At 41.0% G+C, this 23690-nt stretch overlaps 1 long non-coding RNA gene across 2 annotated transcripts; it reads left to right on the top strand.

The window, feature by feature from the left end:
* The first annotated feature begins 1774 nt into the window (after positions 1 to 1774).
* On the top strand, positions 1775 to 23175 carry LOC148053249 (uncharacterized). Of its 2 annotated transcripts, XR_015708318.1 has the most exons (4): positions 1781 to 1860; positions 7344 to 7443; positions 17170 to 17245; positions 22866 to 23175. It is a non-coding gene; the product is annotated as an uncharacterized LOC148053249 (long non-coding RNA). The 2 variants fall into 2 exon arrangements; XR_015708319.1 differs by lacking the exon at positions 17170 to 17245 and having other exon boundaries at positions 1775 to 1860.
* Positions 23176 to 23690: the final 515 nt, after the last annotated feature.

Raw genomic sequence — 23690 nt, 5'->3', positions numbered from 1 at the left:
AACAGCAACATCAGTAGCCTGACATGTTTTAGCAATATTACACTTGTGTGTTCCTGACCCTGAACATCTGTGCTTTGTAACTAGAAGGTATTTGATTAAATTTTGAAACTGTACTCTTCTCCATCTGTCTTTAAGTCTCTAAAGGCCCATTTATACCACTGAAACACTATCTTAAAGGCACAAGGAATGACATGAATGACCCTGAGCCTACTGCAATTATAAAGCACAGATGAGAGCAAAACCACTTTCAGGCATGTTATAGAAAGTTTGTTTGCAATTTTGATTCAATATTTCTACTTTCCACTCTAAACTCCGGATCACTGATTGCATAATTAGTGCTCTCAGTAACTGAGTCAGTCAGTGTTTAAAAACAAACCAACCTGTAAATCGCATACCATTTTCCCCCTGTGTTGAAATGCTATCGCGCTTGTTAGACTGTCTCCTTGTGTTTCTCCGAGTTTCAAAGAGGTGAGCCTGCTAAGGAACACCACCCAGAAGAATAGTTTATTCCCCAGGGAACCCTAGCCAACTACTGGAAGTAGAGGTGATCCTCTGAATATCAACAAACTTCTTGCATTTGGATATTTCACTTTGATTCCTTTGTCTTTTGCAGAACAAATTACAAGGCGTAATTTCATGCTGCTGTCCAAGAGTGTGGCAAGAAGGAATGTTTTCTGTAGTTGGCCTCTCTTTGCACCTCTTGATCTGAAATGCCTCTCCTGACCTCATAAAAGATCCCATATCCTTCTATGCACGGCCCTTTTCTACTCTCTGTTTCCCTTGGATTAAACAGTACCCCTATTGTTAACCCACAGCACCTGCCACATAGGCCCCACAGCTTTTCATGCTAGCTAAGTTAATGAGAAGGCTGAGGTTATTCACTCAAAGGCTTTAAAATCTCATTTAAAAATCAGGGGAGAAACAGCAGATAGCACTGTGGTGAGCAATACCGCAAATATTAATCATTTGTATTATTTGCATAGGTCATTATTTCAGGCTGTCCAGTCCAAAAGGAAATCTCTTTCATCCAAGCTGTGTGTCTAAGACACATTTGCTGTACAGATGTTTCCTAGAACAGCCTGAAATGAATGAATAAATGTCAGAAAATGTTTTAGATGGAGCAAATAAAAGACTTTATTTGGGCAAAGGAAACCTGTCATGTAGTGTCAGACTGCATGTTGTACTGAGTATGAACTATGAGCCTCTCTTCAAGCCTCTGCCATTTTTCACTTGGAAGTCTATTTTTGGCTGGTTGATGGCTCTGTTCTTGGTGATGCCTGTCAGCTCTGCGTCTTTCACTTTTCTTTATTCATTGAAATTTGGACACCTCCAACATTGCTTTCAAGTGTTATACATCTAGCCATGTATGGTTTTAAGTAAGTTGAGGGGTGTACTATCGTGACAAGCAGTTTTGCTTCTTTGGTACAGTCCAGCGCGTACAGAAAGGGTAAGGCTGGTCTGCAGATGATGCAGAATTTTATATGAGACATTTGTAGAAAGTTCAAAAATTCTCCATGGGATTGTTCACACCTCTTGGCCTAAGTATTTATGCATAGCACGTTTTGTGCCCTGAATGTACAGTAACACATACTAAATAATAATTAAAAAAAAAAGAATAAAATCCTTTACCAAAACAACCTGCATACCACTGCAACAGACTTCTTCACCCATGGACAGATAATGAGTGAACAAACACCACATGACAGATGTTAGTCATGCTGCTTAATGAATAACTGGTGATGAGTACAATACCTGTGTGGAATGGCTGTAATGTGTTCAAGGAAATATGCATTTGGATCATCTGTTTTTCACTGAGATACCTGCAGTGTTCAACAGAAATGTCTTCATCAGGAAAGCCAGGTATTTCAACATTTCTTCTGCTTGTATTTCCTTGACTGCCTTGTTCCCCAGCCATCCACAGCAGTTACTGGATCTTCAGAACTGGATGATGAAACCCCGTTTCCTTCAAAATATTTTACAAAGAAAGACTCTGGCCTTCTCTTTCTGCTTCACCATGGCCTCAGTCTTGCAGACAAACACTGGTGGTACCAAAAGCTTATGATAGTTCTTCACACTGACATTGATGTCAGTGATCTAGACAGTTCAGCATACAGCTGTACAAAAAACCCCAACTCAGACAGTGTTGGTCCTAGACTGAGTTTTGCCATCATGATACCTGGAGCACATTACTATTCTAGCTAGTATGCTCAAGGCTAGCTGAGCACCGTGGTAACAGAGTCAGTGCATAATGCAACAATCTGTTATTTTGTTATAGAAAACATCACTGTCGAGTCGTATTTTTGTGTCATTAAAAATGAGTTAAATTCTGTTTGTGTATAGTAATATGGATGAATGTCTGCACATTGCTCTGAGACTTGTTTCCCAAACCAGTTTAAATTAACTTTCATCAATCTCGTGTCACGGAGTGCAAAAGTCTTCTCCAGTGTTACAGCATCTGCCTGAATATGACAGGGGCAGATTACAGGATTCAAGGAGCTGCTGGCCTCCCCCGTCTCCCGGTTGGGTTGCGCAGCTGCATGTCTGTGTGCCAGGTTGTGCAATGGAGGGCCTTGTGTGTGACCAGGCAGTTCCCACATCCACATCGGGCTCCCTTCCATGCCCAGTGTGTAATGCTCATGTTTTGTTAGTCAACATGCCTGAAGAGCTGTTCCCACCTACCTTTTCCCTTTATAGAAACAAAGTCACCACATTAATTTTGGCAGAGGAAAGGGAGAGAGAATGTTGATGGCTTTTTTTTTCCCCTCTTGGGTGAATGGAGTCTTGTGGATAACAAATAAGGACAGCTATACACCCTAAAAACACTGAAAAGGATGATATTCTTGTATCTATTCTGTTCCAAATCCTGCAGCAACAGCTTGCAAGGTTAGCTTGGGTCTTATCTGGGGGGAAAAAAGATCAAGTAAGCAAGCAAGAGAGTTAGCTACATACAGTTAAAGGAGTATGAATTTCAAAGTTTTTTTTGCTATGGATACTAGTTGCTTTTGTGCTTGGTGTCCTGGAGTGAAAGAAGTGTCATGACCTACACTGTCTCCACACATGTGCCTCTTCCTTCTGTGCTTAAAGAAGTTTTGTAAGAAGACAAGAGTTCCTGGCATAGTCTAACTCCACAGCCCCTTCACCTGTTACGTGGTCCTTTGTGGTTCCTCCTCCGTCATGTGTGGTATTGGGAAAAAAGACAGCAAAGGCTGAGCCATAACACCCACGGCTGTCCTGCAAGTGAAGTGCTTGCAAGCTGTTTGTGGCTTTTAACTTATGGTTTGTACCCTCTAGACCACTACCAGGAGAGGTACTAAGAGAGTTTGGAGGGAACTTGGATTTCAGCGTTTGTTGCCTTCCAGTGGTGCCTCCCACATGCCAACACCTGGTGTAGAAGTAGCAAGCAAATCTAGGTCCCTAGCAGATGTGGCTCTAGGGAGGCAACTTGGCCCAAAAATGACTGGGTTAGAACATCAGGGAAAAATCCACCTGGTCTAGTGCTTTGGTCAACAGCTAGACTGTTGTCCCTGCTGTATGCATAAAAGCTGCCTGCAAGTTATAACTTACACTGGTCCTGGTCTCACGGTGAGCACCATGCTCTTGGCTCTCAATGGCTTTTCAGAAATTTGTGTGGAGGGTCACAGTCAATTGCAAGATAACCCATGACTGAGGTGGTAAAGCAAGTCAGATGCTGGAGGTTTTCCTCATATTGTGTAGCACCTCAGCAGTGCTCTGTTCTTTATTCTGTCCAATGGCCTGTTTGTCTCAGAATTGGAACAGAGTCCGGAAAAACTGAGGAAGCAGTGAGTGAGCAGATTCAAATTGCCCACGTTGCTGCTCTTCTTCAGGAGCTCATGGAGAAGTCTTGGTAACTCGGGTTGGACTCACAATGGTGCCAGCAATGAGGTGTGGGAGAGGCCTGGCAGGAATCAGGGTTGAGGGAAGGCAGAGAGCATAAGAATAGCCAACCACTAACTATACCTGGGGATCTGGCACATCTGCAAAAATCTCTGGAGCAGTTGGTGGGGAGAGGGAGAGAAGAGGGATGGGGAAGGGAACACTAACCCCATCAAGATGAAGTGATGTGGTGCTCTCTAAGGGCATCCAAACAGAGGTGAACATCCCTAGCCGCTCCTTTCACTCAAGAGGACCATCTGAGCCAGCCAGAAGTCCCCAGTGAATATTGCATTGTCAACATGGGTTATAGAAGATAATGGTTAGCAGGCTGTTAGAGGTTTCACAACTCATTTCCTTTGAATATTAGTTATTTCTTTTGCCAAAGAGAGAAGGAGAAAAAGGGAGGAGGAGGAAATAAAAACTACATGGGGCAGTTAATTTATTTTAAAAGATTGAGTCAGTAAGGAGATGGGTGAACTCTGCCGATGGCATTGCTTCAGTCAGGACAAGAAACTCAGTGCTTTCCTTTGCATGTGTTTAAGATTTCTTTGGAACAAGGAAGCATATGCAAATAATGGGACCAAGCTGCAGACGCTTACTCAGGTCAGCAGCCTTTGCTCAAGAACTCTCACTGACCGGGGATACTTGTAACAGTAAAGATTCCCCAGGCTGAGGAGCCTGGCTCTTAGATCTGCCTCATCTTCTACCCTTGCTTCACTCCCTGCTCTCACCCCCGATCTTTTGCAATTCAGTGACAATCAGAGTTAATAAAAGGTGTGTCTGTGATCCTATAAAGCAATTTGCATCATCATCTTTTGTGATGAAATTTTCACAGGGGAAGGAGGAGCAGCAACATTTTGCCCAAGTTAAGGTTGTCCTGGCAATATACCAAGAAGCCTGAAGCCCTTAATTTTCATAAGAGAGATCTGATTACCGCAGCCCATATTTGAGTGCAGAAATGTGTCCTGCAGAAACTACGCCCCCCACCCCCCCACTCCCCCACTTCCAAGATAAGTCTAAAAGTAGTCTGGAGTGTACAGTCTTGCATTACTGCCACTGTGTCACAAGCACGTGGACAGGCTCAGGCTGCCTTGCTGAAGTTATTGTACGACATGTACAACAGACCACATGACAGCTGCCTCTGCCCTACTGAAAACACCGTTTTCCTTAGCTGGGTTGAAGAAACCGTGCTGCTTTCACTAAACAGAAGTGGACAGAACCTGACAGTTGACGTTAACTGTGTTGCATGTTATTTCAATGTGTGTCTATTATAAACAGATGACAATGCAACTTACATTTTGACTAAAGGAACTGATAATTGACACAGAGCTATTAAAACGTGGCAAATAAGCTATGTCCAAGCCAGCTGAATAAAAGAACCGTCAGAAACGTCTTTCTTCTGCTGTGCTGTCTAGCGCAAATACAGCAGCCTTGCTTAATAAACAAGGCCTCATTTAATTCTGGGCTTGTCTCGGCACTAATCTTTTACAAGCACTTGGGACAAGATCATTAAACCTGCATGTATCAGCTGAAGACCTGCCTCTCAAACTTCCTTCTAGTGCCGGGAAAGGCCCTGGTTACACAATTATACATTAACTAACAAATAATTAATCTCAGCAGTGGCAAGTGAGTTATTTTGCAGCTCTGTATTGGGGTGTTCAGATGCCTTGTATGAAATCTAGAGAGATTAAATTCCTTTGCCTTTCTTTATAGTTGGACAGCTTGCAGGGCATGCTGCAATGCTGGCTTCTAAATCTGCTTGGAGAGCAATGTGGAAAGATTACAATTGGAATATCCATTATCATGATAATGTGTGGAAATCTGGCACCCGTTAACAGAGCAGTGTGGGAAGGACATTACTGGGGCTCATAGGTAAAGCAGAGAGGGGATTTTGATACCTAATATCACTAGTACAGAAGAGCAGGAATAGCTGATGTGGTCCCTCGCTGGCAAGACACAGTGGGGAGACTGCTACTGCAGTAAGTCAGGCACTGTAAGAAAGGACGGCACTGGAGCCTACAGCAAGGGTTGTGCAGACTGGCTGCCATTGTGGGCCTTCGCTGAACGCGTTGTAGGCAACAGGGCCACATGATGAACATATACTACCGCTAGCATTTTTATTTTCTAGAAAAAAGTTGGCTTGCATATCTGGAGTGACTAAACTAAAATGTCTATTCTCCATTTAATCTTGATGCAAACTCATATCTGTTTCTGAACAGAGATCCCAGGTTTTAAGATCCAGTTCAAATCTGAACCTTTTATTTCCTCCTGGTCTCCACTTTGTGGAGAATGTCTCTGAGTGCGGCAGTTTTCCTTATCAGAAATCTACTATTGTTATGTTGATCGTTGTTTAGACATAAAGCCTGAATTCAGTCCTGTGTGGATAGCAGGATTTAATACCTTCAAACAGTGGCAGAGAGAGAAAGAAAAGGAGAATAAAAATGCCTTGAATAATATAAAAGGTGCAATTTGGCACTGCTAAGGAGACGGATCAACTAACCTGTTGGTCTTTTCCATGTGTGACTTTTGCTGTTCCACACAGGCTTTTCACAACGGTTGAGTACCCCACATCAGGCCAGGGTGCAGGGGTAAGGAAGAGCTCATGCTAGCAGCTTGACAGTTTGCCAATGCATACAGAAGCAATATGCACCTTTCAGTTAGTCACCGCAATGAATTATGTTTTCAGTTGTACCTTGCAGAGTGAATAGCAAATAACTTTAGACTATAACACTGTCCAATCTGTTCCCCCATATGCACTCCTCTTCTTTTCCAAAGAATACACCGTACCATGCAGTAATGAGAGCGTTCAAATAACAATGGAAAGAATGACTCTGATACTCTCCTGAACTAACTTCAAAGCTGCATATCCAGTTCTCTGCCTTTTTTGGTCAGTCTCTTCACACTATTTATGCCTGTTTTTAAACAGACTGGGTAGGAGAAGAGATTCCAGCACACCTGATCCAACTTCTAAACTCGGCTCCCCAGAAAGGCAGACATTACACAGTCATAGAGGAAAAAGTCAGTAGAACTTTCCCTGCTCCCAGCACATTTATATTTCTTAAAACTATCCAAATGTTATGTTGGTAAAGCAGGTAAAAATGAGAGTGGGAGGTTACACATGAACTGGAATGCAGGACACAAAAAGTCATATCTTTCTGTAACACTAAGTACTATCTCCCATATGGGAGGCCACTTCCAGGCAATATATCAGAACTCACAAATTGTCTTCTAGGCACCTGTGAAAAACCACTGAAACCGACACAGGCAACCTGCGACATGCAAAGCCCTCAGCTGAAACAGTTACATTCACAAAGCTGAGCTATAAAGTCCTCTATACCAAAAAGTCCTCCAAACTAGAAAGATTTATTGTTCTTCTGGGGGGAGTTTTAGGCACACAGCTTATTCCCATTGAGCTCTGACAGTTTCTCATATTCTGTTTCTTCTCACAGTATCTTCTCTACGGCCAGTCCTGCAGCCAGCTGTAATATCAACACTTGTTGGTCCAACAGGGAAGACAGTGGAACCAGATACATACATAGGATAAGAATGGTAATACTGGTATATTCTAGTATATTCTTGATGCCTTGTATTGAGTTTCTCACTGAAGGACTGCGCACAGCACAATACTGAGTGAATTTCAGCCCTGCGAGGAGGGCCAGGATACTGTTCATACAGCACCTGAATTATGCTTAATCCTCAGGTTGGCTCTAAGTAGGATTTAACTTCTGTGTTACGCTTCTGCATATGGGAGAATTTTGATTAAAGAGAACTAAAGATTATTTGGGAGGCATGGGGATCTTTATTTTTTTTTCTTCTCAGTGTGGAAAGGGCCACCAAAGCCCTTGTGCCTACTGAACTATGAAGACAAAGAATGAAGGTTGCAGCTACTATGGCAGGGGAAAGCTTTTACACCACCGCCCTGTCCTGTTTGAGTGGTCCACCTCCATACATTGTTCATGCTTGGACAGTGCAGTTTCTATTCAGAAATGTTCCCGCTTGAGTGTCTGCTACATGCAGCAATAGTCAACAGAACATTGTGTTATATACGGTGCCTGTCACGGAGCATTGGTCTGCCTTTCCAACCTGCTGCGAAAGGGCTCAGCTGAGTACAGTGGCTGTGATGACATGGGTCAAGGCTCCCAAGTGCACTTGCTGAAGCAAATACATTTCTCCAAAAACAGTGTCTCGGAATAGGACAAGCAAAAACCAACAAGCATCTCATTGAAAAACAAACAGCCCATTAATTCTTTCAGATTTTTCCTCTCCTGTTGGTCCAGACAGGAACCTATTTTATCTATCGAAAGAAATTCTGTTTATGCAGAGGATGGATACAAGCCTTCCATAACTCTAAAATCCTCCAGGTCTTATAGACAGACGGGTCTTATTCTACCCATCTTCCCAGATGTATTTCATCTTTAATACAAAACAAGTCTGGCTCAACCCTTTGCAGACCTCTGAACTGTCAAAAGTCTGGAGCAGCGAGGCTCCTGGGTAATTGCATCACATGAGAGGGGAGGAGGTCAGAGGGAATCATCGCTTGAGAATGCATGCCCACATCTCAGCTCCTATATGTGATCTGACACTGGGCACGTCAGATCATGCATGGAGGAGATGCACAGGGCATGCCACTGCTGGCAGACGCGTGCTGCTTAACAAGGTTGCTTTGAATGCAGGCCCCTGCGGGGTCTCCTCCACCTGCTCCAGCTCCGGGCCTGAGTGCTTCCTCTCTGCAGCCGCAGTGCTGGCAACAGCTCTTACCTTGCAGGGTGCTACTGGGAGGGATGGGCGCAGCGGAGGAGCGGCAGCAGAGTGAATCATCTCACCCAAAATGCCTCAGGCTCAGTAGGGCTCTTCTTTGCATCTACCAATGGATCATGTCACTGCCATCACAACTGCAGAAATAATGACCAGGGTTGACTTTTCCTTTTAAAAATGGAGAAATTTCATATAGTGAACCACATATTTCTTGGATGTTATTTGGCTTGCCAAATGGCTGTAACCTGTCAGCCTTCAGTTTCTTTTTACCAGGTCAGCCCAAGGCCTTCTCTAATCTCCTAAAAATACTGTGTCTTGTATCTTATTGCTGAAAGATTAGATTGTTCATGCTAAGCTAGAGAGGCTCTTTTCATAAGAATCTGTTACCATACAGGTTACTAAGCTCCTTGTAGCTTCCTCACAAAGCAAATATTGTTCCCTTTTCCCTAGAAAAAACATTGAAATTGTCAAGGGATTAGCGTACGTTAAAGAATTAAAAAAAAAATTATAGCAAGGAGGTCAGAGAATACACGAGTTCTTTGGGTTCTGGTGTTTCAGAGCCAAAGTACTAAAAAACACTTCTATTCAAACACAGAAACTGGCTTTCTGTGCTCTCAGAAGGGTGTCAGCAATTGCAGAAGTGTGGAAGAGGAGAGGAAATCTCATGGCGCCAGCTGAAGGAAGGAAAGGCAGTGAGATGAACAGTGCCCCTACAACCACCCAGAAAAAGAAGAACCACCAGCTGTTTCTGAACCATCAGCTCTCTTTTCTGTGCTAGCAGGATGCTTCTCCCAGTGTCAGCTTCAATTTAAACTTGTGTTTTAGAGAAATAAATGAAAATGCCCAAGGTGAGGACTAATTTGTATCACAGAAAATGAAAGGAACCCGTGAAGTCTGGAAAAGAAGGACTTGAGAAAGGGTTGAGTTTCATTGCCCTGCACTTTGCTTTGAACTTGCTGAAGTTCAGATACATTCAGAACAGATACATTCAGAATTGGAGCAGACCCATCTCTGTTGTCAACTCACTTAACCTCTGTTGTCGTGGACTGTTTATTACAGAATAGTGTGCTCAAGGTATCATTCAAGGTAAAAATGTAGAAAAATGAATTGTGAGTGCAGTGGCCATAGTAATTTCATTGTTTAAAACACTTTAAATTATATGGTTAAGAAAGCTGGGGACAAGTACATGTGACGATATACCATTTAAACCAGTACCATGTACAGATAACCACGTCATAAACTCAAGCACTCTTAGGTTAAAACAGGCTGGATTCATCAGGAACTCTTCAGCTGTGGACAGAACATATTTTAGCAAGTTGGAAGTAGTAGCAAATGATCATGGGCTGAAAAAGCTTTTACCCTGCTCTGAGTTGCAACCAGAGAAGGATTTGGACCAAAAATATACCATCAGAAGTTCTTTGAATTAATATAATAATAGAAATACAGTGGGTTTATACCTTTTATCTAATGGTCCCAAATTAATTTATAAGCATTATTTAGTACTAACTACAGCTTTGAGTTGTGGGAATGTGTTTTCACAGGCAGCTCTGATATGGTCATGTGAATTACCCTAGGTCACAAAATTAAAAAAAAAAAAACAAACCAAAACCAAACCAAAACTGTAAAACAAAAGCAGGCAGGGAAAGGGAAGCAAGAGAAGGACTGTGAGAAAAAGGCCAGGGAATCCATCAGGACTGGAACATGAGCGTTTCACCTCCTATTCCTGCCGGACAATATTCTCTGTCACCATCATTCTCAGTAATTTACCTCACCAGCATGATGTCAGGTTACATATTGTCATGGCTCTACATAATGTTATTTTTGAGATTTTTTATTTGCCTTCTTTTTGAATGCTTACCAGGTTCACTCAGGGAGGGATACTAATGTCTCCCCTCAGAGAAGCCCAAACTGTATTATCATACTCTAGGAATAGTTTCTGAACTCAGTTGCTCCTTAGATATTAGAATAGGCTGTATCTGTCAAGCCATCCCTTTTAACTTTCCCAAGCGTTGGATGTTTGTGTGGTGCTTTACATGCATATAAGTACAATGACACAATTGAAATATGCTTAAAAAGGTAGTTTTATAATAAGCCTCTGGGTTGCTACTCAAGAGAAGTAACTTCAGTTTCTGGCTTGTCACAAGAACCAGCCACATAAGAAATGTACGGGTCTTTCCATGTGGGAGAAAAATTACTGCCGGGAACTTTATAACTGAGAAGATGTTGAGAGATGTGCAACCATTAAAGGCTCTGACTAACAAATCATGGAAATGATAGCAGACCACTGGTGAGAAAGATGCTCTTACAGTTTCCCCACCCAGTAAAGGCTGGGTCCGTATGTTTGTTGTCCGTTGCTAGAGAGCCTGTAACTTGACATAACCAGGCGCTGATGTCAAGTCTTCAGGGCTAATACCGAGCTAAGATCTTGCCAGCATTTATAGTTAACCTGTTTGTACTACAGATTGATAGCATGAAGCAAACTTAAAGTCAATGTTTACCTCTACTGTTAAAAGCAAGGAGAAGGGGAGAGAACAGTTGGTGGCTCCAAGAGAGCTTGATAGCCAAAGACTAGTGTCCTTGCAAATCTGATAAATAACAGACAGTCCAAATTTTTGTAAGAGCTCCAAGGTTTCCTGTGGGATTCCTTTAGATAAGAATTTGAAGGGCGCTGGTCACTTCTGAAGGTACATTCCCCTCTCAAGGTCCAGCATATGAGGAGAAACAACGCTTTTTTTAAAAAAAACAAAACTATTTGCCCCTTCTTTGCATAGAGATGGACTGTCTACACTCTCTTAGAAGAAGCATGCACTCAGTGGATGTGTAAAGCAAGAGGAACAATTAGACATGATAGTGGTGAGCAGAAACATAAAAAAGCAATGGAACTGAAAAACAAACAAACCCTGCCATCCGCAGCCTCCTGAGCCAGGGTCGTGCCCTAAATACACAATACTGTCTGAAAGTAGTGCACGTAGTATTTAAGTATCTAAACACACACTTACTACATACTTGTAAAATATTTTCCAGATCCAGCATAATATCCTTTTACTTGTACAATATGTTCCTTTAATAAGGAAGAGATGCCAACCCTGAACCTGCAGTCAGAGGTGCTTGTCTTAGAGAAGGTTCCTGGAACCATCTCGGCTCAGGTTCAAAGACTGCTCAAATGTTTAGGCTCAAACTAATCAAGTTAAGTATGTTCTTGACAGATTATTTTCTCCCTTTCATAGCTCTCCCCTGAGGGATATTAGTCATAAACTCAGCAGAATGCCTACACTGCATCCACACAATTTGACGTAGATGTTAAAATAATCCCCCACCTGAGCTCACAAGTCTGGTAACTGTTCAATCAGTTATGCAATTTGCATGTGTAAATGAATTTTGCATTCACAGATGGATTCATATGTATATTATGGAGAGTTAAGAGGGGAATCTGGAAACTGTTCTATAGCATGCATTTCCCATAATGGGATTTTATCACATCAAATTATAAGCCTATACGTTTTTATATAGATATATATGTATATAAAGATGTACAGAACATATCTGGCTGCGTTCACTTTACTTCTGGAGCTGTAACAGCGCTTAGCCAATTGAGAATGGGACGGTGGAGCTCCGCCCAAGATAGTCTTTGCTTGTCACGTTTTGGGAAAGTGAGTGGGACAGCAAGACTGGCAATTTTTTAAAACTGTAGTGGCCTGTGAGAATAGCTGATTCCATACTCTGCATGTTTGGATTTCAGTTTGCTCATCATTGCAGCTTTTACTCTATTTTTTTAAATGCAAATCTTCAGGTTATGCAATGCACTATTCAAATTCTGTATTGTCAGTGCTCAGAAAGGAAGTGTCTCACCGGTCCCACTGGCTGCTCATTGGCACCAAGTTGTTAGCAAAGGGTTGCGTGAGTGCTGGGTTTCTGGCACCGATGTTTTTAATATTTTTTTCTTTAGAGAACAGACAAACACACAGTTCTGAGCTTCACAGATGAATGTAGGAAAATAAGGTGGCTTAAGGTTTGAGTCTGCCAATTCTCTGTCAGTATTATCAGTTTCTGTAATATAATAAAAAATGAAAGTATTTTTGCATGATCAGTCCAGGATAAAATTGGGTGGTTACAATGACCGATACTTCACCTAACCTTAGAGAATTCAACTCTCACTGATTTCTCATGGAAACAGAAATATCTTCCAGATATACATATGTTAAAAATATAACACCTCTCACTCACATGCTTACAAAACAGTTTCCCAATATGATTTTCAGTTTCTATACAGCTGAGAATTCCAGGAAAGGTCTTCTTAGAAGTTGTCCTACATTTCATGTTTAGTGATCAGATTAAAGTTTGGGTAGCGGTAATGGCACATCTAGGCTTTTCAAATTCCTCTTAGGAACCACAGAGCTACTACTAGGAGCCATGAATGTGGCTTTTTCTATATGCCTATAGGCATAGGTTTATATTCTAGGCCTATAGGTTTATATATTTGAATATTCCCTGTCAGATAAAAGAACATTAATCAATGTAAGATGTTAGGAATTGATCAAACCACTTGACTAATTCTCCAGGGGCATCTCCCTCATACTGATCTGGTTTTGGATTAAATGAAATGTATTTACCTCAAATTCTATTACTACACAGCCTTTAAAATCTTAGTCTTAAAGATTATCAGCAAATTTTGGGAAACAAAAAAACCCAAACCTGCAATACTCTTCTTCAGTCATAAGACAAAAAAGTTTTCAGTACTTTTTCCTTTTAGAAAAAAGAGTAAAAGGATACCTCTGAAATAACGGATTCTCTACCTTGTTGGTTTATTTTTTCAGAAAAAAAATATTAATAGAAATTTAAGAATGATAAAATTTTAGAAAAAGTATTATACCAGTGAGCAGACACTGGTATAGGACATTAGCCAGCTAGAAAAATGAACGCTGATTAACTGAAGTGATAGGGAGTTTTTTCTGCCTTCTTAAAACTCAGTTTCTAGTTCGCAAATCTCCAATTCTAATGCCCTATAAAGAGTTAGAAGGCAAAAAGGTCTTTGCTAAAGACTTTACATTTCCTCCCTTCCTATTCTCTCACATTATTTAATCAGAGACTGATGCCAGTAACACAAATGAACAAATAAAAAGCTCACTATAAAACATCCAAGATCCCCAGAGAGTCCTGTAGGTAAACCAGTCTTTAAAAAATAGCATTGACAATTCCTCTCAGTTCCAGAACCTCACGAGAACTAGAAAAACTATTGTTTTCCCTTTGTAAATCAGTTTAAGGTCAGGGTAAGTTACTTTACTTGAAAATTTCAACCCTAAAAAAGAAAGTGTCAAAAAGAATATTAATCCTGTCCACTGATTGTTGCAGAAGACATGCTGTTATGGGTACTCTCTGTCCTTTGCTGGTTTTTGGCTGCTGCTAGCTGCCCTTGTTTTTACCTACTGCTGGAATATAGCTTTATCATATGAGGTTTGCTGCGTTATAGTGCTGCTTCCTCCTGGTGTGCGCCTGTTTTATTTTTTCAGTTACTGTCTGATGTTTATGCCAGTTGCAATACGTGAATGGGCATGAAAGACATTGACAATATAGATAAAGCAATAAATCTGTATCTTCTTTTAGTCCCCTAGTTCAGTCTTTACTATCCTCGTATTTATTTTATTTTGTTACAGCGATATACTTCATTTGTGTTTACCCAAAAAAAGCCTAATCATTTGGGAACCCTTTGGTTAACTAAGAAGTAGAAATATTTTTTCAGGCACAGCAAGTATTTTTCCATCCAGCTCTATCTTCACAACCTCATGATGTCTTTGACAGATGAGGTTATTTGTTTCTCTGTCATTTCCAGTGCAGACTCTTTAGTATTAGTATAAGATTTTGGTCTGAGGCATGACTTTTACCAGCACAACTGCATAGCTGAAACCTATAGGAAAAATGCAGCAGAAAAAAGCAGATATAATATTCTGCTTTTCATATGGTAGTGAACTACTCTGATGTAAACACTTCACTGTCAATATATCTTCATCCACACTTTAGAAGATAGTTGGAGCAGTACAATTTCTAGGTGGAAACACAGCCCAAATGACTTTTTCATGATTCCTTCTAAACCCAGTTGGCTATCTTGGTCAATGTGGAATTGTAATTCAGTTCAGTTATGGGTATATTTAGTTTAAGTGTTTTCTTGAAAAGAAATGTATTTAAAATCTTGAGTTAATCTAAGATTAAGTGCTTTGCTGCACAGGAATTTAGGTAAATGCTTAAGAGTTCTGCTAAATCAGAACCCAGTGAGTAAATGAATACCTACATGCTTTTATAAGTTCTCCTTTTAGATTACACATTCTCAAGCTCAAGAACTACTGATGAATCAGCACGATTATTATTATACTTATTTTTTACCAGGAAAGACATTAAATGATACCATACATATAAAATAGTAACTGCTTTAAAATGTTTATTATATTAATGGTATATTATACTGTTATTATAGTATCCCCCACTATATGCTAGATGGACAGAATTCAGAAAAGGAGTACGCTTGTTCTGGGAAGGCAGTGGTCTAAAGACAGATAGAAAACTTAAGAAGAATTATGGGGAGAGAAATAGTATATATGGATTAACCATAAAACCTCTGGGAGGTGATGTGATGCTGAAGCAAAGAGTGTCATTAACATATATAAGATAATTTTATCTACTCAGACCTCAAAGGCAGAGAAAGATGAGAATCTTTGTGAAGGTTACCTTTAATTTTTTATTGTCGTTCTTCCTTGCAAATGAATTTTTAGGCAATCTTCAAGCACTAGCAGAGTCAAATGAATTGAGTATGTTGGGACAGACTGTGAATATGACAAAAGGTGATTGTGAAAATTTAACTGTTGAGAGTAGTGAGGAATTTGCAATGTAAAAGGGTTTTAGAAATATATACTCATAAACCCCAAAATGTTTCACCAAAATATTTTCAGTGCCCTTGTGATGAAATGCAGGCTGAATCCACTGGCGATGTGCAGCTTGCTCAAAGTCCAGCCAATAGGTCTGGAAAGTAACCAAGAACTTGAGCTTCCAGGTCCATAGCTCCGTGTCAGTGGCACGATGCTGACTTGGTGGCTCAGATTTAGCCTCCAAGGCTCCAAGGTCCCCTGCTATCAGCCCTGCCGTGCCATGGGTTGTTTCAAAACCAGTGGTCTAAAAGTTTCCTTGCTTCCTGCCATCCAGGTCAAGCACTGTAAGGGCTGACAGACAGCTCTGCTCAAGGACTGCCTCTGGATGCCATTGCTGGGAATGCAGGAGTCTGCATAAAATGAGGTCTCTCTCTGCTGGGAAGAACTTCAGGTCTCCCAGAAGTGGTGGGTGATCATATTGTACCACATCGGTATTCTCATTCTAAATGTACGTGATACCAAATAGTTATACTCATTTAATTTGGGGTGCAGTGTGACATTATAGCAATGATGATCTAGGGGCTGGTGTCACTGAAAGAGGTGTTCACATTTCTCAGAGCGGTTCCTTGTGTAAAGTTACACTCACACAGCTATAAAGGTGTTAGGCAAGTTAAGTCTTATATTTGTATAGAAACTGATGTTAAACTGATGTAATCTGAGTGGACATAGCATTCTCTATGTTGATTTACCTCCAGTTAATTGCCTACTGACTTAAGTTAAATCCTTAAAGCCACTCTTAACTTCTTACGTGTCAGGGTGTATTCTGTCTAGTCATTATAGTTTTCTTTTCTGTAAAGAGGTTAAGTCTTCAAACGCACTTCAGTGATTTAGAAGCCTAAGACTCCTGTTAGAAATTACTTGCATGTCTAGGAGCCTCAGTCTTTTTGCAAGACACTACAAATTAAGCTTATCTTGAAAATAATAACAGGAGTCTTAAAATGGCAAAAGTCTGCACCTGCATTGGGCAGCATAAAGCCCTAGATTAGAAAACAAGTGCCAAGTAAATATTTAATTGAGGATAAACAATTAACAGTTCAGAGAGATCAAAGAGAGAACTCACACTTCTGACTAGGATTATTTAAACTTGCCCAGCTGCGGGTTAGGAGCAGTGACCACTTCGAGGTCGCCTTCATAGTCAGAAGCGACAGTAACTTTAACATTTAAGCAATCTCAGATCTCCAGGCATAAGATCTGTGGAGAGCCCTGAACTCCAAGCTAGCTACACATTTTCCATGCCTGGGGATTTCTAATGTCTCATTTAATAACTGTCTCCAACCATGAAAGCCGGTGGTGATCACAAGTTCTTAAATTGTCGGTTATCTGGTATTTGCATCTCTTGTTGAGGGGAAAGAGCAGGGCGTGGAAGGGAGAAAGATGGCATGCAAAGTGAAACTGAAGTCAAAGAGAGATCTGCAAACACGCAGGCTGAAAAGCCAGCTGCTAAACTATCCTATAATACAGAGACTCAGGAAAAGTTAAGAATGGGGAGATATCTTCTGGCAGTGTCAATACACTGAGAAAGCCAAATGTTAGCATGGCTTAGACAGCTTAATGAACTTAATTTTCCTTCCCTGCCTTATACATTAATTTTATGCATTTAATATAGCCAAGGAGATTTCACACTTTGTATCTTCTACTTCCCTTGGACATGGTGGTAACAGTTCAAAATCTGAGACAGAAAGGTACGTCATTGTCATATATTCTTGGCTGAACTTAAAGACCTCGCCTTGTAATGTGAGTAACAACAATTTTAGCATTAATCCTAGCTTCCTGAGAGGCAAGTATTTCCACAAGGAGGGAAGATGTTTTGAACAGAAAAATATCTAAATATCTACAGAAGAAACTCACAGGATATCCTCTTCCTGTGTCTTGCTAGTGGAATGTGGCCAAATGTGTCAGGCCTTGCTGATGGACCTGGTGGCCTGACCACACCAGCCCTTTATATTTGCTCCATGAAGTTTCGGGATTCGGTTTGAGGCTCTGGAACAGCTGGGCCATGCTGCTCCAGTCAATGTTCCTCTCCAGTGCACTGCCTTGAAAATATTAACAGCAACAAGCTATTTCTCTGTCAATAGAAAGGGCTATCGTACAATAAAATGACCAAGATGACGGTACAGAAGGGCCGTAATGTAGTTGAAACCAAAAACTAACCTGTGTGTGAAACTGAAAAGTACAGAACTGACATTTTTTCACAGTTCAAAATGGAAAATTCAGGCCTCCGAAATGATGATTAAAAAAATTTGTGTGTTTCTTGTGCATGCTGTACAGCCTTCACCCCCAATCTCATTCACCCAGCACGTGTGCCAGAATGCATGAGATGACATGGTAGACAGCTCCCAGGTGTCCCTAAGATTACAAAGTCCTACTGTACTAATGCTCTGCCCCACAGCCAGCATCTCTCCCCTGTCCCACTGCAACTGTTCTTGTGGCTGCAGGTATTCTTTACCTTTCCTTTTATCTTAGGATAGTTGATGTACATCAGCTGCCCCAAGGTTAAAAAAAGAAAAAAGAAGAAGATGATAGAAAAGCAGCGTTTAGCACTGAAGAGAAGCCCTAAGGAGATACTGACAAGCAATCTGTCTTGGGGCAGTAATTTCCAGATGGATCCAGTGCAGAAACCACATTCCTGAAACTAGTAGATGAAAGCATGGCAGCCTGATACAGCTTAAAGTTGTGACTCAGGCAAATCTGTGTTTACCCAGGTAGGATTAATGCTGATACCAGCTAGAACTGAAGTCATTTAGTGCCAGCAGTAAGAGTTCTGGGGTTGTCCATCTAAACCGACTACTTGCTCTACTGGCTGCTGTGAATACACCATTGATTTCTTCATTTATTTAAAAAATGACAAAACAAACACTCCCAATACAATCTGGGCTTTGATTTGCAGGAGGGCTGAGCTGGTTCAGGCAGGTTATGGTAATTTGTCTGTTGACATTCTTCTGATGGACAAACTGCCTATTATAAATAGGTTTGTTTCTTCTCCAGCTCTAGTGGCCTCTCGCCAAAAGTATGGTCTGATTCTGGCTTTAAGAGTTTGCTCTGCAGATACAGTGCTCCCATATGCAGTGCAGCTCCAAACACTAAAAGAAAATTAATTAGACATACCACTAAGTAGAACAGGGAATTTTAGAAGGTTAAATCTTCCCACAGCTGAGTGGAAGAGATGGGAGACACGTGTCCTTCTGTGGCTGGCTAATTCAAAGCCTATGAAGCTTTTACATCCCATTTACCGTGGAAAAAGGATGTAAATGGTCCATAGGCCTGCAAGTGGTCTTGGCAGTTTAAAAAAAAAAAAAAGAAAAGTGATTCTCTTTAAACCAGATCATCTCACAAACCAGATCATATTGCAGACATACAAATATTAGTTCTAGCACAAAGAAGAAGGAAGGAATATGAGGCTGGGAAGGAAAGAAATGAGAAATTAAGACTAAGGCAGCCCAAACTTAAATCAGCTCAAGGTGCCTGGAATCCTACTCAGAGTTTCAGCATGTCTCTTTTAAGGTCTCACATGCATTTGCTTTGAGACAAATGCAAAATGAACTGAAACTGTACATGCTTGTTGAGCTGATCTATCTGCAGTATTAGTAATTCTATCAGAGAAACCAAACTTCACTCATTTCCCAGGGTCCCAGCAGCCTTCAAATTACATTTACCACGAATGCGCACTTTACTCAAAAACCCTTTACACGTTTAACTACAAACTGCTTTCAGGATCAATAAGATGACACATGGTGACAAAAAGTGGCTGGGAAATTCCATCCCTCTCCCTGACCCCTGTGCTTACCAGTGGGAATCAAAAGTGGAGAGGCACCCTGCTGTGCCAGGCACCAAACTAAACTAAAAGAACAGGAGAGTACCTTTGATCCTATAGCCTAGTACTTAAACCACTCTGGAGGAGATGGACTTCTATCTGCCTGCTGCAGGCTTCTTCTGCCTGCCTTGTAAACCTCTGGTCTGACCACAGTCTCAAGTGCGCTTGGACTAGCTGGATGTTCAATCTGATTTCTCATGGAAATTCCTGTATTCTTCTAATTGAACAAGGCTCTTCATTCAAGGTTCAAATCTGATTGCTGTAGTGATACTTAAACACGTTTAAATGCCTTGCTAAACCAGAGTTTATGTCGGTGCCTGTTTTGAGCACTGCAGAAGTTGCACCACTCTTAAGAACAGACTTCTGGCCACGCTGGATGGGAAAAGATGCAGGCACATGACTGTTAGCTCTGCTGGGTTGATTAGCACATGTTAACCACTTGGGTGGATGTTTATTTAAAACCATCTGCTCAGTTAATCTGTGTAACTATCTGAAACAACTCCTGAGGTCAGTCTTTTAAACAAAGGGATTGGACAGATGGTCAGCTTTGCAATGCAGGTGGAGCACTACAGGTTTGAGGAAGCAGATATAGTTCCAATATAAGCTTGAATTACCCACTTTCCTTGGAGTTGTTGGACTGTTAGAGCTGTTGCATCAGTTCCCAGGCAATGCTTCTGGTAACATAACCGTATTAATTCATGCTGCTAGTAAGGTCTAGCATCTGAGACCAAACATTAGGGTATATGCATCTGTACAATAGCTTCACTGCTCAGCTTCCAGCTACCACCCTACAACTAGCAGCTGCTGCCCATTCAGCTGAAAAAGCACAAGTATTTCAGTGTGGACAGTTTTAGACCCCTTGTGCTGCTACGACTGCTACTATGGCTGTGATCAGTTCTGTCACAGTATGTCTGTGATCCAGTATCTGTCACATCCTCCGCTATCTTTGTGGTAAAAGAGGAGGAGGAACAGGTTCTAGCCAAAGCTACCTATTGGATTCAAACTGAATTTGTAAATAACATTGGGATAAATAATCCAAATACACGTTGCTAAAAGTTTGTTTCGAGGATCAGAGATGGACTGTGGTCAAAAAGTTTTAGTTCTAACTGCATTGAATGTATACAGTATATAGTAGTCTGCATGACTATATGAGAGTTACATGAATTAGATATAAAATACAGTCCTCGGCTGGGCTGGGCAAGACAAATCGAATGTAAAATTTGTATGAAACTGACTGCCATTAAACATCTTTACACGTCAGTTGTAGAGAGTCATATCTCCTGAAAAATATATCCATGCAAATTCATGGGGGATATAGTAATCCTAGCCTCTAAAATATGACAACTCTATACTCCTTAGCAAAATCGTTGTCAATTAGCTACATTTAAATTCAAGAAGCTGTGTAGAGAAGACAAATAGAAGACATTTTTGAGGAGTTACTTGAAAGAGATCTAAGAAGGCATGCTGTCTCATGTGTTGCTGCTGATGCACAAAAAAACTGCCTGGAAGAAGCCAAGACAGTGTCAAGAATGCTGGCATAAGTAGATGAATGACCAGTGCCTTTGGGGCACTGATGTTTCATTACATAGACAAAAATAGACAAGACCATCACATGCATTCACATGTAGTGGGAATGAGGAAAAATTCTAATACTTTCCTAATGTCAAGAATCTAAGCCAGGAGACTTTTTGAAATATGCTGATAGATCACAAGATGAGGAGGAAAAAGGAGGGCACACAGTGGCTTTCATCTTCTTTTTCACTCTTGCAAAAATCAATCAGTCAGTAAAAATAAGTCATATTTTAGACCACACCAGAAATGACTGCAGTCTACTGCCACCATCCTTAGACACAGGCTGAAACACAAACTCTGGTCAAAAGTGATATCAAGACCTTTCTATGACTTGCAACAACTTTATAACCAGAGCACAACTTAGTGCTGTATATTCCAGGTGATTTGTGGTGGCAGGAAGAAAAAAACCAACAACAACCCAACCAGCTTCTGCTTTGTGTAAAATTCCAGGCTGCTAACATTGTACTTAGGACAAAATACCAGCGGCCGAGTTTCCAGCAAATGGTAACAACCCAGTCCATTTGCCAGCCAAAATACCTGCTCAGCTGCAAGCAGGGACGCCAAGGAAGCTGCAAGCAGGGACGCCAAGGAAGCCTAAGAAGCTAGCCAGATTGTGAGCCCATCAGGCAGTCACACCTTTAGCCAGGCAGCCAACTTGCCTGACTTCTGCCAAAAGCTTTCAAAGTGCCATTGTGTCTCCAGGAAAAAAAAAAAAAAAAAAAGAAGTTAAAAAGGTACCAGTGAAAAAGAGTTATTTTCTGGAAAATGTGTTTTGGTGGAAAAATTGTGACCAGGTCAAGAGGCAATTCTGTCTGTGGTGCTTAAACAGTCTCCGTTGCCTGAGGCCTGGAATCATTACAAAATATTGCTGATGCCAAAAGGGAGGTACACACTGGAAATACGGTACGTGATGCTGAGGGACTAACTGGTGAGGTAGAGGGTAGTAGGACTCAAAAGGCTTGCCACAGACAATGCACAGAAGCCTACCCTGCTAACGGCACTCCACTGAATAAGGAATTACTGTTCTTCACATTCTCATTACTAGCTGTTTTACCCATGGGACTAGAGCACTTGAGAAATTTTGCCTCTAAATTTGCATTCTTGAAAATACAGGGAAAGAAAAGCATTTGCTAATATTTACAAACTTCATACAGGGTATGTTTAATATGTAACAGGAGTACACCAAGAATCACATATGTCTGAGGTATAGCTGGCTCCAGCCACAGTCCAAAAGTTGGACATTTTATTTTTGTAAAACAACCCCTTTATTATTACTTACACTTGGCTTGGGTACTTGTGTATCCTAGATTGACCCTCACTTGGGGTGAGTATTGAATAGAAATCTCTTCTCATTTGCTTCACTCGGTCTCTTCCTAAATGTTCCTTTTATGACGCTTCCATAGCATAAAGACTTAATGGCTTTCACTAGAACTTTATGGGACTTGATATTCAGAAATAAAAGGGGCCATTGCCCTTCAGTACCTCGGTGTACTTTCCACTGACAGAAGCTAGCAGCAATATATAGCAGAGACGAGGCACATTCTTTGCAGTGCAAAACACACAACCGTGACAAGTTAGACAGTAAAGTACTCCATGTCACCAAGAGACACCAACTTTACCTTTAAAGAAAATCTTCACTAGTGGTAAATATTATTCCTGCCCTGATCAGAATTCACAAATACTGCCACATATCCAAAGACCAGACAGTTTTCAGTCTCAGAGGGACTGCAGTTGGTATTGGAGCCTTTGATTTAGCCAAGGCAGACCTTGACATTATCCCCATTTTTGTGTTTATGTAATAGAAATACTTTGCATTCCTCTAGCACCTTTTATCAGAGGATTGATCTCCTTTACAGACAGTAATGAATTAATGCTCGCAGTGCCAATGTAAATTGGGATTTGTTTTCCTTGTTCTGCAGATGGGAAAGAATGAAGCACAAAGATGATGCAACTCATTTAAAGAAGGCTTGGCAGAGCCAGGCACAGAATCCAGATGTCCCGATACCTGAGCCAGTGCCTTCACCTCACTATCGTTGCCCTTTCACCTGCACGCTGTCCAACAGGCATTCAAACTGGACATAAGTACAAAGAAAAGCTTCACCTGCTTTTAAAAATGGATGCCTAAACTCATGGGTTCATAGCTAGTGGGTTAAATGTCCAGGACATCTGCAGGCATGAGATTTCACTAGTTCTGCAAAGCAGAACTTAGTGACTAAATAAATATTAAGAACCCCAATTGTATCCATGCACTTTTTAAAAAAAATCTTTCCCTTTTTCTAATAAGCGCTTCTAAGTGGCTGTGCTGAGTGTGAAAGTATCACAGAAAAGAAAAAGATATTGTGAAAAGAAAATAAATCTGCTTTTGTTTCCCTGGTGTCTGTATGTCTATCTGAGATGTCATTATAACCAAAGGTGATTTTATTTGTAAACATTCGGCAAAGTTTTCAGGAAATATGTGATTTTGAACATAGGAGCCCAATTTTTTTCATAGGTTGAGTAACTATCAATAGAGCATCCTGTACCATGTGATTGCCTTTTTTACCCTGCCTAATGACAATATCTCATTTCCCACTTACACCAACTTATATTCACATATCAGCCATAACTGACATCATGTAACACTCAAAAGACTGGGACTTGGGTATATTCCTGATGCAAGGAACACGTGCAAAGCACTATTCCAGTGGAAATAAACAAAAGCAGGTATAACCTCAAATGCGTCCCCATGCCTGCCCCTCCAGTAA

Source organism: Nipponia nippon, unplaced genomic scaffold, assembly GCF_047370975.1.
Source record: "Nipponia nippon isolate SJK-2023a ecotype South Korea unplaced genomic scaffold, ASM4737097v1 scaffold_4, whole genome shotgun sequence".
In the NCBI taxonomy this organism is placed as follows: domain Eukaryota; kingdom Metazoa; phylum Chordata; class Aves; order Pelecaniformes; family Threskiornithidae; genus Nipponia; species Nipponia nippon.
This window is presented reverse-complemented; position numbering and strand designations above follow the sequence as displayed.